We start from the raw sequence: 5,610 nt of genomic DNA, 5'->3' as shown, positions 1-5,610 counted from the left end.
AAAGGGAATCAACAGCATCAAAAGATTCATTCAAGAGAAACCCAACCTTCCTTTTCTTTTCATTTCCATATCCGTACAAAACATGGGAAACTAATCTACTTTCTTTTATATGTAACATGTAACATTATTTTCAAGCTTATGTATGACATACAATTTTGAGCATATTAAGGAGGCATATATTTAAAAAAAATATATATCAACTATCCTTTAGCTCAACCTAAATTTTGAGCCCAATTGATGGGTTGGGGGGGGGGGGGGGAATCAAATTAATCAAACAAAAAATTAAAGGGAAGAAAAATTGGAAGAGAGTAACATGTGAACTATGAAACTATGACTAGTTCAATTTCCCTTAGAAGATTGGAATTGTTGATTTTATTTGTTATTGCTTGTTTTAATATTGCCATTGTTGGTGTGGTTTGATGTGGTTCCATTATTATTAGTACTGGTAGCATTGTTGTTCGGCTGTGCACCTCCAATAATGGAAGTGAAGGTTGTTGCCAAAGCTGCAGTGAAGTTGGGGTCAGCTGCAATGGCAACACTAACTGTGTCAGCAAGGTGTGGTGGTGGCCGATGAGATTGATTACTCAATTGGAAAGGGTCTGCATCGAGACATTTGAAGGCCAGAAAACTTGGATTGGTTATACAGTGCTTGGCCAAATATCTGAGGCAACAATGAGGCTTGTGAATTGGGAAAGTTATAAGGGACAACAAGGAAGGAGATTTGGAATTGGCTTGGTTGCTTTGGGAACTGTAATGGGTTTGGAGACTAATTCAAGTCCAATGTAACAATTGGGAATGGAGTTAAGACTGAGATAGGTGCTATGCCAGAGGAGCATGGGAGGAGTGTCCTTGTGAGGAAGTTTTCATCAGGCGATCAGCATTTGACATTGATCTTGAAAGCAGTATTCTTGCAGCCGAGGAAGTGGTTTGTGCCATTGCCATAGCAACTGGAGGCAAAGGGTGGTTGTGATTCACTTCATATGTTGTGATCAGTATTGTTTGGTCTTCAACACACCTTTGCACCTGTTACACATAAATAGTGACACACTCATCTAGTTATAAATATCAAACAATACAAACCACTTGCCAACTTTATCCTATTGTTGAGGTGTTGAAGAATCATATATGAGTCATAATTCAATTTTATTTCATACTTATTAGTTATTACTCTTGTTAAATTAATCTCAAACTCATCATACTTTTTAGTAGAAGAATATGTGGCGTGCAACTTATTCTTTTCTTGTTCCAAACATGTATCCTCTTTTTGAGGTGATCCTAATAATACGGAAGAGTGTTTTCACATGAATGGGTAATTCCTTCCACCATCCAAAGAAAATGTGAATTCTAATAAAGTCAAATGGGCTACATTTGGCATTTAGGGAAGGGACAAAGTGGGATGAAGACTTCTTGGAGGATCATATGGCAACATCATTTTCCATGTTGTAAAAGAAGATGCAAAAATTGCCAAAAATGGAAATGTAGCTTATAAACCCTTATGGTGAAGACAAGAGCCATGTTAATATTTAAATATTTTAAAATTTAACATCTTTTACCTTGGAGCCTTATTTGTGAAGTCTGCATAATCTATCACCCTTATAATGGTTTAGGATTTTTGATTTTGTGTGTTGATCGTGAAACCATAAAGAATTTTTTTTTTATTAAGTTGTGTGTCAAAATTAAAATATGTCTAACCAGTTTAACTTTGTTGCTGAGAAAGAGAGTTGGAGAATCATGGTTAGAGGTGTTCTCTTGCGGATGCCATATGATGTTTCAACCCACAAACAAACATATGCACGCAAAGTACCATTGTCCATGGAGATGGTGCGGGTGGACTCAAAGGTTTGTCATTTTTTAATTTTTTTAATTTTTTGATTTATGATATTTTATGATTTTATAAATTTTTTACTTTATGTTTTCAATGTACTCTATTCAATTTTTGTGTTGCTGACAATGACAGTATATATCGAACCATCCACCACAAGTGCAAAATTATGTTTCAATACCCCACTAAGGTTGCATTGGTGGATAATGCACATACTCTCCCTATGATTTTGTACCTACAAGAGATATTGTTGGAGGTGGTTACGATAATGATTATTTAGTTGGTAAGGTTTTTATTCCTTGCAATCATAAAATTTTATTAAAATTTTAAATTAGATGTTATACTATATGGACAAGTTAAAATGATAAAATGTTTAATTTGCATAGATGTCATGAGTATTTTGACAGGTGTTGGGATTGAAAGAGAAAATTAGAAAAAATTGAAGGAAGACAAAAATGAATGTCATCCAAATAGAGGTTGATGGGTAAGTGGTATTTTTAATTTTTTCTATTTAGTTCTATATGGTGTTTTATATGGTTTTAAATTTATTAAGTCATTGTTATTTTCCATATTTTGTATAAAAAAAAAAAGTTTAGCATAGAGTGTACTTTGTTTGGTTCATTTGTGAATGAACTTAATGCATTTTTTGCATCTGGAAAAGTTGAAAATGTTGTTGTAATAGTCCATCTAGCCAAAGTGAAGTGTTTCTAAGGTACTTGAATAATGTTTTCTAATTGTCTAAGAGTTATTGTAAAGCTGAATGTGAAGAAGTAAAGGAATCAACAAAAATGTAATGTTAGCGCAAAATGGTAAATAGAGTAATGTTAGAGTTTTTTTATGGACTGATTTTATTTATTCATGTTTTTTTTTCATATTTTTTTGAAGAATGCTTGAGTTACTTTCTCAAGGTCTAAACCAGTTAATTGATTTACCTGCATTACGTATGTTAGAGGATTTTTTGTATAATACACCTAAGAAGACTATTGGTGTTCTTGAATACTATTTTGAGGTAAAAGCTATTGATATAAAATTAAAAAAAATGATATTATTTATGTTATTTCTAATACTAATTTATTTTAGAATTATAGGATACCTCTTATGTAGTTTTCGGTATTATGAAACATGTTGTAGATGATGAGGAATGATGGTATACTACTTGCACATGCAACAAGTCAGTGTACCTTGATTCGAAGATGTTTTTTTGGGTGAAAAATACAACAAAAATGTCACAAATGTGGTTTTAACATAATATTTATGCCACTTATTTTCATGTTTTACTTTATCCTCTTATTCAACTCCTTATGTATTGTGTACATGTGTCCATGTACTATGTATGCCATTTATGTTTAAGTTAATATGTTGTCTACATTGTTAGGTACCATATGAATCAGATTCAACCACTTTTGTGATTTTTGATCTGGTATGCTACAATCATTTTCAACAAGTCATGTGCCAATATGTATGACACATACCAGAAGGTCTTTTTAAAATCACAGTTATGTGATATTTAGAGAAGGTACTTAATATGTTGGATTGTTGTTTCCTACCAAATATTAATCATTGGATTTTTGTGTTGTAGAGAGGTCTTGGGTGAAATTTTTTCAAAGAAAATTACTAATTTGATTGATAGGTCTTTCTTCTTGTTAAGGTTAAGAATCCATGTAGCTCCCTCTTTGAGAAATCTTTTAAGTCAAAAATATTTGTAATGATTTATCCAAGTTGTTCAAAGAAGGTTTGGTCGATGATACATTTTTAATCCAAGCACAAGTGTTTAATGACCTATCTATTATCTATTGAATACTTACATTCTTAGCCAACATTTGTTTTCAACTTTGCCTGTGTTACATTAAATTTCTATTATATACTAACTTTATTTATTGATCATGTGATGTTTGTTTATCACAATTTAATGTTCAAGTTTTCTGATGTTGTTAAAAATGACTCCTAATGTGATGCAAAAGAATTATTTTAATATCTTAAAAGATAAGTAATTAAAATTCTAAACCACTTAGGCATGGTGTAGTTATTTTAGACTCCTAGAGTCCATCCTTAATTTCAGTGTAGTCCCTTTAAAGTGTAAGAAGTCATTTTAGTAAGGTAAAAGTGAGAACTTACTATTATTTTAATATCTTAAATGGTTAAAAATCCAAACCACGTGGTCACACAGTACTTATTCTAAGATAGCCATTATAATATCATATTTTTTTTATTAATATTATGAGATATTATAACTCATTTTTAATTAATAATATTATAATTATAATATAAATAATTGATTTATTTTAAATCAAATAATTGATTGTTCTAAAATAAATTGGTTATATTCTTAAGAAATTAGTCATCAATTATTTATATAATTAAGCAAATAACCTCAACAAAAATTAACGTATATGAGTTGAATGCATCATTAATCCGTTAAAATGTTACATACTTTACTTTCATAAAATTTATTTTTCACATTTATAATTAACTTTATTTTTTAGACCTTTATAAGACATCGCATAAACTATATATATATATAATGCGCATGCGCAGAATAGGAATATTAAAAAATATAATTATTTTTTTATCAGGACAATGATCAATAAGCTAGGGCTTAAATCTATTATCAGTAAATGATTGTTTCACGGATTCAAGGGTTATTATCTATATGATATACATTTTTAAAAGTGTTAGGTGTTATTATTTTAATCTTATTAGGCAAAATTAAAAGTCCTAAAGTCGACTAATAGTATAATTATTTTAGTGCCAACAAATTTGTACTGTAATCTAAGTCTTTAAAGGGAGTTCTTACTATTATTTGAATCTCTTAAAAGTAAGTCCTTATTATCATTTTAGAACCTTAAAACTGAATTATTTTTTTTGAAATTACATGTTGATAGTGTAATTATTTTAGTCAGTTAAAAGTGAGAACTTACTATTATTTTGATATCTTAAAAGAAATAATTAAAATTCTAAACCATGTGGTCATATTGTAATTATTTTAAAATAACCGTTAAATTTATTAATTATAATATTATACTTTTTAATAATATTATGAGACATTATAACTAACTTTATTATTCCATTTTTCCGGACAAAATACATGCTGTTAGCTGAGCATGCAAAAATGACAGCAGAAATGTTTTAATTGCAAACATAACTCATGAATACTACACACATGAGTGGTTGTAATCACAATTTTCATGCACAAATATAGAACCAAATGTTTGTGATATTCAACAATATGTATTCACAAGAAATTTGTGACATTATAATTTTTTTGCACAATGTAAGCTACAAGTTTATGACAACACTATTAAAGTTATGCATTATAGAATTGCAGCCATCATGAGAGGGTGTTATCTAATAAGAGAGTTAAGCTATACATTATTTAATTAAGAATTCTACATATTTTCTTATTTACTCTTCATCACTCCTAATATTTATTATTTATGTGACCATTAATTTTTTTTCTTCGTCAAACACTCCACACATCATTGATATATAATTTGACTATGATATGTTGTCACATGTATAAACATGTAACTAGTATTATCTGATAATGATTTGCTTCACCTGTGCCGATATATACCTTACTTTTTATACTTGATTATTGATATAATTTGACTACTATGTGTTTGTCACTTGTATAGACAATAATGCCTAAGTTGTCACTCATTAGACCTAAGGTCAAATTAAAATTTTGTCAATCTTTAAAAACTTAGCATTTTATATAATAAGTATGATAATTAGAACCTAATTTTTCATATTGTATTGTAATAGTCTATCTTCCACCTAACTCCTAT

At 29.4% G+C, this 5,610-nt stretch overlaps 1 pseudogene; it reads right to left on the bottom strand.

The window, feature by feature from the left end:
* Nucleotides 1-372: 372 nt before the first annotated feature.
* LOC114379021 lies at nucleotides 373-2,760 on the bottom strand (annotated as a pseudogene).
* Nucleotides 2,761-5,610: the final 2,850 nt, after the last annotated feature.

This window comes from Glycine soja, chromosome 12, assembly GCF_004193775.1.
Source record: "Glycine soja cultivar W05 chromosome 12, ASM419377v2, whole genome shotgun sequence".
NCBI classification, from domain to species: Eukaryota; Viridiplantae; Streptophyta; class Magnoliopsida; order Fabales; family Fabaceae; genus Glycine; species Glycine soja.
The sequence above is the reverse complement of the archived record's forward strand: the minus strand, read 5'-3'. Positions and strand labels throughout refer to the sequence as shown.